Source organism: Triplophysa dalaica, chromosome 20 (genome assembly GCF_015846415.1).
Source record: "Triplophysa dalaica isolate WHDGS20190420 chromosome 20, ASM1584641v1, whole genome shotgun sequence".
In the NCBI taxonomy this organism is placed as follows: domain Eukaryota; kingdom Metazoa; phylum Chordata; class Actinopteri; order Cypriniformes; family Nemacheilidae; genus Triplophysa; species Triplophysa dalaica.
The window spans coordinates 18,828,898-18,842,049 of record NC_079561.1 but is presented as its reverse complement, the minus strand read 5'-3'; positions in this window follow the sequence as shown (position 1 = coordinate 18,842,049).

The window sequence follows — 13,152 nt, the reverse complement described above, 5'->3', positions numbered from 1 at the left end:
AGTTCTTGGCTCTCAAATGGGCTATCACTGGCTATTACTTCTTCTTCAGGGGTACTACATTCACTGCAGGAAATTTTAAAAGACTATCCTTGACGGGGGGAAATACCAACCTTATTTGGATCTGTTAGCTCCACCGAATCACAACCTGAAAGTATGACTATTTATTTTTGTCTGAACTTCAAGAAATATTTGTGTACCTTATGTCTGTGTTTAGCCAATGCATTTAACGTGAACATTAGCATGTACCGATATTTCTGGGTTGTTACAGTTTGTTTATCTAGGTAATAACTAATTTAAGTGTTCAATCTATTATCATCTATCTATTATCTACTATCGTTTCTGGATGTTTCTTCGTCAGACTCGGGCTCAAACCGGTGAGGTAAATCCCCGACATCTCGAGCTACACACTGTATATAATATATAAACTGTAAACCGTAATCCAGCAATAATGGTAGGCGTCAAGTCATAATTGGTGATTAACATCAAATTTTTGCAATGCTTCCTTTTGTTCATTTGTATATGCTTATTGTTTTTTCTGAACATGCGCAATGAAGTCATATATCGGACGTGACAGGCGCATGCGTCACGCCGCATCCAGTGTGGACAGCATTTAAAATCATAATGGGTTCTAATGCGGTTTTAATTAACTTTGTGTAGCCGGTGAGCTAGCTTCTTTTTTGTGTAGGCCGTGGCTGAGTACATGGTGGGGGGTTTATAAGCGGGCAATGGAGAGGACACCAAAATATGAGGTCCGGTCCGTTTGTCTGGATAGTAAGTGCGTGGGTGTGCTCTCGTTGTCGTTTGTGCCCTGATCAGATACGAGCGTCACAACCTCATAGACCTTCTCTAATCGAGAAGGCCTTTTCTAGCTGTATTCTGTTCGCGCAAATCTCAACACATACTGTAAGAATGTAAAGTTCTTATGTCCCCTTGTCTAAACAATATTCTACGGTTGAAGAGTCTAGTCGACGGAACACACAGAGTTTGCAGATCTGGAGACAAAGTTTGACACAGACACCAGGTGCTTGTTCAATCAGAGTCCAATGTTTATTGTGTTAAGGACTAATATTTATAAGCTTGAAACAGGAGGTTGCATATAAAACCAGCAGAGTGGAAAATCACCAGACTTTCTGTTTAGACTTATTCCTCCTGAACAATCAGATATGATCACAAAGTACGTATTCAATATACGTAGTCAATATTACAGCATCAAAACAATTGTCCCTAGACATCATTAGGAACTTTGAGATTGAGACCAACAGATCCTTATATCAGCATAAGAAGATTTTTTACCTTTATGGGATGGCATCACAAGATGTCATTCGTTTGCAGAGCATAGGGATCTGGCGGCAAGCACGGATTGGCTAATCGGGAGCACAGGGAGAATTCCCGGTGGGCCGGTCCATTTTTTTGGCCGCGAGGGCCAGTGTTGCACGTTTGAAATGTGGATGCTGCTGTCCCTAGGCTGCCTGCACTCACAGCGGCCCTAATCTTCTTATTTAATATTTTTTCATAGCCCCAATCGTTTTTATTTTTTATTTATTTAATATTTTCAGATTTTTTCTCAAAACAAATGAAGATGACGAGACGGCTGGTAAGCTAACGTTAAGGTAGTTAGGAATAGGAGCACTGCAAGATATTAGCGGCCGTGCAAAACAAAGTTGTCTGCAAACCACCGTTCATGTATCAAACTTTTTCTTGTAGCTCTTCAGCAGCAGCCGCCTCTAGTCCAATTTGCTGATAACAGTGATGCCCAGGAACATTACCAAGCTACAGTCATGAGCCCAATACACCAGAAGGGGCATGTAGGATTGTCATTCAGAAGAACTAGTAATGAAGAGCCCTGAAATATGCCCTGAGATAATTTACACTTAAAGCCTTGTCAGTTTTCTCCCATAACTTTGCCAATTTTCCTACTTTTTTCCCAAAATTATAAAACCATCTACCCTTATTGCGATTATCCCACCTTCCCTGCCATGTAACTCCCTTTTATTTAATGTTTTAGCTTCTCTTCTCCCCAAATGTTGCGAGCACATGTAAACCGTAATCCTGTAACGATGGTAGTGGGGTTCCCTTTACCAGTGGCGGTTTTAGGCACGGGCGAACCGGGCACGGTTTTAGGCACGGGCGAACCGGGCACATTTTCACGACACGTGGGGGGCGGCACAAGCACTTGAAAAAGAAAAATAATCCGCGCCGCAAAGCAGGTTTCTATTATGTATAATATAACTGTCTGTGTGGGGAATTGGCAAATCGCCGCCCCTGCTTGCTGAGAAGCGCAGAAGCTGTGTGAAAACTGTAAAGGGGAGGGGCTGATCCCCTGATGGACAGTTCACCTCTCCCAAATGGAGCGGACAAGGAGGGGGGCCCATTTAGTGGGCTAAAATCAGTCACACCTTGACTTTCTTCTAAATAACGCACATTTCATTCATAATTTTAAAGCACAGGCCTATTTTTCCACGTTTTTTTTCTGCATTGTGTGTGAAATGGCTAATAAAAAAAGTTAATCCAAAACGATTATGTGGAGGTGAAGTGGTTTAGTCTTGATTGTCGAGTGCCAGATAAACATGAAAGCGATGGAGAGAAAAAGGTTTAAGCCGTCAGGTGCCCAATATAAGAAAAAATCAAAGTAGAAGCGGAGAAAGGAGCAAAAGATAAAGGTATGTAACTACGTTCTCTCTGTATGATTACGGTGACGTTATCCATCATCAATGAAGGGCTAATGTTAATGGGTGGTAACGTTAACTCTTACGTTTGTTAGCCTTCTTGCTATGATGCTTATACAACAATAATTCGGTCTTAACTCAACAAACACGAGATCTAATTTCACCATAAGATTGTGCTTTGCAACAAAACTGTTACAAGTAAAGTTATTATTTATTTCCATCATTGGGGTTAATGTTGGGCCCTGTAATTAGCCAACGAAATTAACATATGTCTGGATGTGTTCAAAGGCAAACATTTGCTATAACTCTGATGCGTGACAAAGAATATAATTTGAGGCAGTAACCAAGGAGCTAATTGTTCCTCCCTTAGATTAGATTAATAAAGCGTCTAATGAGTTATGACAGACATTTGGCATGTAAGGGCATGTTTATTTAAATTTGCAATTCATAAGAGTTATACTGTAGCCTACTGTCTTTTGATGTCAATTTCAATTGCAAATTCATGGGCACTTCTAAAGTATTTTGGAGAATCCTCTGTCACTGGTCAGCCATCAAAAACCATCAGCCTCCTTGAATTTTATCACTTTTATGCATGAGATCTATCAGAGATCTACCCCAACTTTTGGACTGCTCTCAGGATTACACTTACTCTGCCAGTCACTGTGGCTCAAGCAGAGAGGAGCTTTTCAAAAGTTGATCAAGTCATACCTGAGGTCAACCATGTCTCAAGAACAGCTCACTGGCCTTCCTATCATCAGTATCAATAACTCAATAGGGGGCAGATTTCGTATGATGACATTATTGATGATTTTGCATTAAGGAAGGCCAGAAAGGTCAGGTTTTAGTTTGTGTTTTCTGTTCTTAGTGCAATAGTGTAATAATTAGATTTGCTTTTGTGTGATGAAGGATTTGTGCTATTTAGAATATTTTTTCTATATTTTATTTGTATATTATTCTTAATATTTTAATGTTGTTGTTCTCTGGTCGTGTTACATCATGATACATATGTACATCATGTACATATGTTGCAACATTTATGTACATAGAGTATATTTAAGTTCTGATAACTTATACTGATTTGTGCAGAATTGTGTTTTTAAAATGTTCTGTTGAAGGATTTGTGCAATTGAGAAATATAAGGTTCGTCTTACACTTATATAGTTATGGTAAAACATGGCTTTTTTTCTCTCGGATGGGTTGGAGTAGATGGGGGGGCACCCAGAGCGGATCTCGCCCGGGGAGTGATTCAATGTAGAACCGCCACTGCCCTTTACGACAAATGATGAATGCGTTTGACCAATCACAACAGACTACACCATCTGACCAATCAAATGACACAATGTTAGCGGGTAGGCGGGGCCAAGACGGATGAATCGTAGAACAAATCATTTAAGAGTCAGTCAAGAAGTAAGGTACGAATAACTGGCTATTATTACGATATTATAGTGTTTTTACACATTGTATTTACATAAACTTGTTATTGGACACTCCATAAACCAAAGTAGGGCCTAAAAAAACACATGCAAGGTACTCTTTAAAGCCTTGTCAGTTTTCTTGAAACACAGCTCGTAGTCATATGTACCTTTTAGGTATCTCAGGACATGTTTAGCAGCTACTAAGTCATGTGTTATAGGCTTTGCAAGGGTTTGTGATAGTTTACTGACTATCCAGCTAATGTCTGGTCTGGTACACGTCATTGCATAGATCAAGCTTCCAACAAGTTCACGGTATTCTTTGGGGTTCTCAATCTCTTTGTTGTTTTCATCCTCATTCCAATTACACTCCACTTTTAACTCACTCGGAGTAGCTTTTGGTGTACAGTTTGACATTCCAAACCTTTCAAGCATTTTGAGAATGTACCTTTTTTGATTCATTTAAGTTTCTCCCTCTTTTTGCTCAAACTGAATCCCCCAAAAATAAGATATTTTCCCTAGAATCCTTCATGTTAAATTTGGACGTCATTATTTCTTTAAAACTGTTGAGCTGTTCTTCACTGCTTGCTGCAATTATCAAATCATCTACCCAGATGATCACTATGATTGTCTCTTTTTCAATCTGGTTTCTATACACACAGTGATCAGACTGATTTCTCTCAAAGTTGTTTCGTTCCAAATGATCATTTAAAAGTTTGTACCAGTTTCTTCCAGACTGTTTTAGACCATATAGAGAAGTATATGACTTCCTCTATTGGAGCATGTAAATATGCTGTTTTGACGTCCATCTGATGAACTAAGAAGTTGTTCCGAGCAGCTAACAGCATTAATGCCCGTACTGAGGTGAGATTTGCTGTAGGAGAAAATGTCTCATGGTAGTCTATGCCTTCAGTTTGGTTGTATCCCTTTGCAACGTACCTAGCCCTGAATATTTTTCCTGTTTCTGCATTTTCTTTAAGGGCATATACCCATCTTCCCCCCACTGTCTTTCTGCCCTCTGGTAGAGTTGTCAATTCGAATGTGTCATTTTCTTTAAGCGAGTCCATCTCTTCCTTTGTAGCATATTCCCATCCAGGAGCCTCAGGTGACATATGGGCCTCTCTATAGGTTTGTGGGACTTCAGACACTGCCCTCTAACAATAATCAACACTCACATTGATTACATCATCTCTGAAGTCTGTCAGGTAATCTTGTAAATACATTGGGGCTCTCTTTTCTCTTTTTGAGCGCTGATGTTTTTGACTTGCCGAGGCTGTTGAACCTGCACTGTTTTTGTTGTCTTCTGTGTCTTCTTTTTCCATAATTCAATCATGTTCTGACACCTCTGTATTGTCTGCATCAATACTCTCAGAATTTCCATCTAGGACTCGGTTATCTGTGCTTTCCTCACTTTGTGGGGCATCACCACTGTTCTCACTATCCTGTGTCCTGTCTCTGTCTCTTTTGGATTTCTAATCTTCATCGGTTTGTCTCTGCTGTTCAGCACTGCTCTTCCTAATGAATTTCACCAATCTATGTTTGATACATTTCCTGTCTGTGGATTATATACCAGATAAGATGGGCTATTTTTACTATGTCCCATAAATATTCCCTTCTCACATCTAGGGTCCAATTTCCTCTGGTTGTGTTTGTAAGCATAGCATTCTGATCCAAAAATCCACATTTCAGAAAGGTCTGGCTTTCTTCCTGTCAACATGAATTATGGAGTGTTCTTAATTCTGTCATTATAGCATCTGTTTCGAATGTGAGTTGCAGTTTGGACAGCGTAAGGCCTGTTTCTTTCAAAACTTTTGGTAATCCCTTCTCTATTAGACACCTTCCCATTTCAAAAAGGGTTCGGCCATTGTCTCTCAGCTGTACCATTTTGATGAGGAGAGTACGGAGATGTATCATGTCTTATACCCTTTTCTCGTAAAAGTGACTGAAATGCATTGCCTGTGTATTCTGTGTCATTGTCTGATCGTATGCATTTGACTTTACCGTATGGTGCACTGTCTGCAAGAAACTTCTCCGTCGCTAGAGTAGTGTCACTCTTGTTCTTAAGGAAGTAAACAGATACTGCCCCCATCTGTGAATGAAATTGCATACTTGTATCCATCTTGAGAAGTTGGTTCAATGGGACCTGATAGATCAGTATGTATCAACTCTAGGGCCTCACTCGCTTTTGTGTCAGTTTTCCTATTTCTGCTGTTGATAAACTTCCCCTCAATACAAACATTACAGTCTAGTTTAGTATTACCTGTGATTTCCATACCCTCTACCACTTCAGGTAACTTCAATACATCACTAATATTACAATGTCCCATGATCTCAACTCATGTTTTAACATCACAGGTTAGATTCACTTTGTCCCTGGACATTATATCAGTAACTGATGCATCAACACATTGTTTGTTGTTATTTACTGTTTTCAAGTAGTACAGTCTCTCGTGCTCTTCTATGCGGAACACAGCTCCATCCTTGTTTATCAGTTCATTCTGTCCTTCCTGGAAGATCACCCTGGTTCCATCTGTTGTAGCAGCTTGAACGGAGATGATGCTCTGTGGGTATGATGGTATGAACAAGGCCTTCTTTAGAGTGATCCTGACGCATTTTCCTTCCATGTCCAGCAGTTACATATCTGCGTTGCCCCGCTTTAGTGCCACGTTGTTCACCCTGGTTCCATCCGCCAGCTCCATGTAGTGTGACTTTGGGTCGAAACTCTCGTCAAATTTCGTGAAGTCTTTCTGCTCTGTTAAGATGTGGGATGTTGCTCCACAGTCTACCATTAGTCCATTTTTAGTAATATTATCTGGAAGAAATGATTGACTGACTTTGAACACAAAAGTTTGTTCTTTATCAGGTTTCTCTTGTTTTTCAGCAGCCTGTTTTGCTTCATCTTTGTGCCCGTCTTTTCTTTGTGCATGTCTCATCACTGTCTTATATACAGTGTCTTTTAAAATGATAACATTTTTAATTGAACACTTACCCTTATCTTGATTATATATTTTCTCATCTTCTTCCTCTTCTCTGAACCAGACTGATAGTGCCGCCTTTTTATTTTTAGTCTTTGCACAGTTTAAAGCTTACGCACATGATGATTGACACTAACACAACAAGCAAGGAAATAACATTTTCACGCACGGCAGGGGCCCCCCAGTGGCCACGGAAGCCCCATGCAACTGCCTATATCACAGTGAAGCATGAAAACGGAAGGTGTGAAGTCATGTTTCAGAAACTGTGGAGCATGTATGGTTTAAATGTTATAGGTGAAGAAGCACGAAATAGTCTATCAAGTAATGGTTAAGATAGACAGGTGAGTGGTGTGGACATTTTACGCAAGGGAATGAGTGATTATCGGATAGATAGGGAACTGTTAACCTTTTTAAAAATGACAGGATTAGAGGATATATTATAGGGTTTGGGGAATAGGAGGCTTCTTTTCATGGAGGTTGAGGAGCCTAGTGGGGAAGATAAATGCAGCGCAATCTGATACACGGGGCATGATCCTATGGGGGAGGGATTATTATTATCTCCACTAATACACAGTAGGTGACGGTAATACTTCAAAGTGATCGACGAAAAACTAGACACAGAAGAAGACAAACACCATATGAATGAAACACGTGAACATGGTAAAACTTCAAATAAATAAACAACAACAATGATGAACCATCATCGAACAACAAAACTATGACCAAGATGTCTCGGTTGACCCTGTTGGTCGTTCTAATTTTGAAGTTTAAACTTCTAATTCTGAAGCGAGTTGCTTAGTTTGAATGAATTATGTTACATTTAAAGCGTAAGTAAAAATCTAGACATTACAAAAAATAATAAGAATAAGAATACTCTAGATATAGGAAACGAAATGCAATACAGACTCAAAAGAACAAAAAGTGAGCTTTCGAGCACTTCACGGTCATATTCGACTAAAACCGTTGGACATTTAAAAACGCTGCTTCAGACTATAGGAAACATAGTTCTTGACTCCAGGTATTGTGCAGGAGTAAGTCCCAGAGTTAAGATTATATATTAGTGTGTTTTTATCCTTTGCCACAAACACATTCTTCATCTAACATCTTATTATTTACTTTTATTTTTGTTTGGTTAATTAGTTATCAGCAACAATTTTACTTTCGTTTTGTAGAAATTCTGTTTAGTTTGCTTTATGCACATTAAATACTAAACACATACATGTTTATATCTTTGCATATTCACAAGAAATATCTTGTTTTGTTTTTCTTTTCTGACACATAGTGGCTGCTGCCGATGTTGACAGGGATATTGTGTCACAAGAGGTGATAGAGGGAAACAATTTCACCATCTCAACTAAACTCCCTAAACTGGATACAGACCCTCGATTTTTGTTTTCGCTTGTTAATGGCACTTCAGAGGTCCCGCTTGCACAGTTAACATGCCATTTTCTGAAGTGTTTACCTGATTACTGGACATCTGAAGTTTTGCTGGAATTCAATGAGGAGAATGTGACACTCATCCTGCTGTACATCACCCGCAGTCAGACGGGCCTTTACAAAGTTAAAGATCTAAGCAGCAAACAGCCCAATGACTAGTTTTATAATGTTACAGTAAATGGTAAGTGGCATACTGTCAAAAAATATGTAATATATTTACATAAAAAATAAAAAATATTCTGTTATCATTTGCAGCGCCACCCCCAGAACCTCCTCCTTCTTTCTTATATAGTGATGCATTTATACCGGGCATATGTGCAACTATAGGATTCATCGTGGTTGCCATCATCATCATTATCATCATCATCGGCGTCATGTTCTTCAAAGGCAGAAGGGCAAGTGTCTCTGAATAAGTTTTTGTAGATTTTAACCAATTCGAGTTCACTTATGATGTTTTGTAGATGGTCTTTTTGTTGTTGTTGTTGTAGGGCTGCTCAATTATGACAGAAATCATAATCACAATTATTTCAGCCAATATTGAGATCCTTATTTAACACGGCTACTCATTAACTTTTAAAACAACATAGAAAAAAAACTTGGCTTTTAAAGTCTGAATTCAACTGAAAAATAAATATAAAGAAATAGCACAGCTGAATGTAGGAAAGGGGTGCACTGTGGATTTATACCACAAGGATCCTTGCAAAAGTGATTTTTTTTAACCTGGATTATTTTGTTAATAAGGCCAAAATTGACGACAACGATTAATTTCACAATGTATTTATTTTCAGGGGACTGAGAATGCACAGACTCCTCAGCCAGAAAATGGAGGTGTGGAACTACACATATCAGTTGATGGGCCACATGTCATTTTATATAATCTGGCAATATTTGCAAAAATCATCAAGTTTGTTTGTTGTATTTGTCTTTTATACATGTCAAGGATAAAAGAAAAGCTGGACAGCATCAGGACCAGAATCCATAGCAAGTACTTTGCCTGTTACCTGTCAAAAAACAAAATTGGACCCATTTGGGGATGAAATGACTACCGGTTTCACAGTTAACCATGATGACAATTTCCAACGGTTAGTATAACCGTGGCATGTCACTTTTTTTGAGTTGTTATTAACATGTACAAGTGTCACGTTTTGAAAAACTAACTCTATGTATGGTCCAACATAAAGACATTTCTGACTCCCGTGATTTACCTGATGTGCTGTTCTTATAGTTTTTGAACGTACTGCCAGCAGATAAAATCTCCTTCAGAATGTGACAGTAAACATTGTTCAGGTAGCATATCAGATGCTTATATTCTAAATGTAAATGCAGAGTGCTGGACACTGTATCTATCAATGATCTATTTTTTTTAAAGTTATTATTTCCGCAAACACATTTATAAAAAGAGGTGCTCAGAGAAATATTTTGAGATTTTAAAGATGTAAGAAATAAATAGTTCTTATAAGAACCTTTGCATAAATGCATATATTGAACAAACAGAATAGCTCTTAATTTCTGTCATCTTGGCTATTTTCTTCCTAAAACTATCTTGTTTTTATAAAAGTCCTGATCTTAAGCGTGACACTTTTTAAATGTAACGTTATCCAAACAAAAGTTGTTCAGCTTGTATATCGGTCTCCAAATTCTTCACTTCTTTAACAAAAATTAATTTCAAAAGTTTAACGTAACAGTTTCGCCACAATAAAGCCTGCTTATATGATGCCAGTTTTTACACCAAACATTCAACTTGATTTAAAACGATAGAAAATTATGCCTAAATCTTTTTACATTTTTAATTCAAAAATTCAGAATGACAAATGCGTACCACCAACATTTGAGTTAAGAGTTTATAAAATATGTAAATGGATTATCTGCATATAACTACTGCTATAAACAAAATTCAATTCATATACATAATTTTGCATACATTAATTAACAATTAATCCCTTAAAGTCGTGTCTTGACGTTCCAATGGATCATTAAGCATGAGCCAACAATTACACAAAATTGTGCAACTTTGAGAAAGATGTTGCTACAACATTTGGGATAATACTGTTGAACTAACATGTATTTTTACATACACTCACAATTATTAACAATTCCATTATATTGGTTATGTAAAAAATCATAGTACAGTATAGTTTAAGTGTAATTTCATTTTTTACAGTGTGGTTCTTAAGGGAACCAAAAATGTTTCTTCTGTGGCACTGAAGTGAAGAACCTTTTGTAGCACCTTTATTTTAAAGAGTGTAAGCAGGATAGTACTGTACAATCACTGTCAAAATAACCATGTTCTCAAAATTATTTGGGAACTGAAGACATTTAGACTGTTGCATTAAAGAACATTCCTACTGCCTTTATTTTATTTAAATTTAGTTAAGGCCCCTTTTTGTTATATGGGTTTCATTTCTTTGTGTCCATATTTATTTCTTTGTGTCCATATTTATTTCTTTGTGTTCATATCATTGGTTCATATTTATTTTTGTTTGTTCATAAATTTCAGTATGTTCCTATTTTTTCTTCTCTCCTTTCCTGTAACTTTTCTAGGGTGTCACTGTGTCACTTTAAGCTTGTTCTTTAAAGAGGATTAAGGCAGTATGTATAATTGTTACTTTTCAATTGTTATTTTGGACTTTTATGTTATTTCCTGATATTGGCCATGTTTGTAGTCCTTTGTAGTTTTTGTGTTAATTATTGTCAGGTGTTCCTTGTTTGCCCTCTTGTTATCCCAGTGTATTTAAAACCCAGTGTTTCCTTTGTAGTTTTTCTTTGTTTCATGCTATGTTTTGTACCTCCTTCATTATGTGGTTTGTTTTGTTTTGTCTTGTAATATTTTCATTAAACTGCTGATCTTGAATCCGCTTCTCTACTTGGATTTCTACCAGTTGTTACAGAAAGACCGACCGATATGGATTCGTCAGTCAGTCTTGTCTCCATGCGGCAGGGTAAGCACTCCCTCAAGGACCACATTCATGATTTGGACATTGGTCATTTCTCACATCTCCCAGATTTTGCACTGTTTAACTTTTTTTTGTTATGGATTAAATCAACCACCCAAAGACAAATTTACCCGTGATGGTCCTTGAGGCAGAGAGCTGCACGGGTCCGATTTTGTAAATCCGCACCCGCAGTGCTTAAAACCGGGTTCGACCCGTTTTCCGACAGCAGCACTAATTAAAATCCGCACCAGACCCGTTTAAAATAGAACCGACATCCGACCCGCACCCGAAATCAAATCAGTTTATATATATATATATATATATATTAGTGGTGGGCCGTTAACGCAATGAGACTCTTATCGCGCGATAAAAAAAATGTCGCCGTTAATCTATTCTCAAGTTGGGTTGGGAGCTGGGTCTATACTACACAAGCTATGATGACTTTCACCTTGATATTTTAGCGCAGATGTATACCAGCTTTACTGCACTGTACGGGGCGAGAACAAGATTTTTCAACTCGCGTGATTCGCGTCATTCGCGGAAGCAGAAGCCGCCTCATCATCTCATAACCAGGGCTTCATTCGTGCAGCAAGTAGGTCTATTGGCTCTTTGCATTAACATATAAATCACTCGCGCTTGATACACCATTCGCGTTTGGTCTGAACACAACATAACGTTACTGTGAAATTACCGCATCAAACGTGACGTGCTAACATTGATGCAGCTATGAAGCCGCCGGGTTTGCTTCATGGAATATTAATTTTTAAGAAGCTTCCCAATAGAAACATCGAGACGACTAAGGTTGTTTGCACCTTGTGCAATGCGGAATTGGATTAAAAAAACACTTTCTCTCAACAGGTAGTGGTCTAGCTTTAGTTGAAACCAGTAACTTTGTATTGAGATCTAATGTATTATGGCTCCTGTATGACATATCGCTTGTTGCTCCCTCACTCTTTGTAAGTCGCTTTGGATAAAAGTGTCTGCTAAATGACTAAATGTAAATGTACTGTAGGAGCTCTTCCAGTCTCAAGTACCACCTAAACGCAAATCATCCCTTAGCTAATGCGAAAGTAAACACAAGTTCATCTTATTGAACATAATTTAATTTTCATCACTATCATAGTAGAACAGCTTTCTCAAGCAGTTTGTGATGCATTTTGGAAACAGGAGATGAGCCCCTGGTCTAATGCGCCACCTGGCTTGAGAAACCCGTTCTCAAAGACTTACTTTTAGTCATTATTTGGGTAGCACACATATTCTGAATGCCTTCGGCAGAATTCAAATGAGCCATTTTAATCTAGATTAATCTAGATTAAAAAAAATAATCTATGCCCACCACTAATATATATATATATAATTTCATCTATGTTAATTATATGAGAAGTGAAAAGAGTAAGATCATAAGTTGCGCAATATGTTGGGAGACAGAGTGGGCAGACATTATTTTGACCACTTCATTAAGTTTCTTATTGTATAAAGCCTTTCTTTAAAGTGAATTTCGTTTTGTATTAATTATATCTTAATTTCAATCAATGTTTTATAAACCAATTGCCTGGATTTATTAAATAAGAAGTAAATATAGCAGGCAATATAATCAGGACACGGAGCGGAGGCGCCTAGAGACTCCTGGGAGAGCGCGGGCTCAAATAAACAAAAAAAATATTTTACCAACTTGAAATACAGGCATAGTTTTGTAGAAGTGTTCCTAAAAATATGCATTCATTTTTAC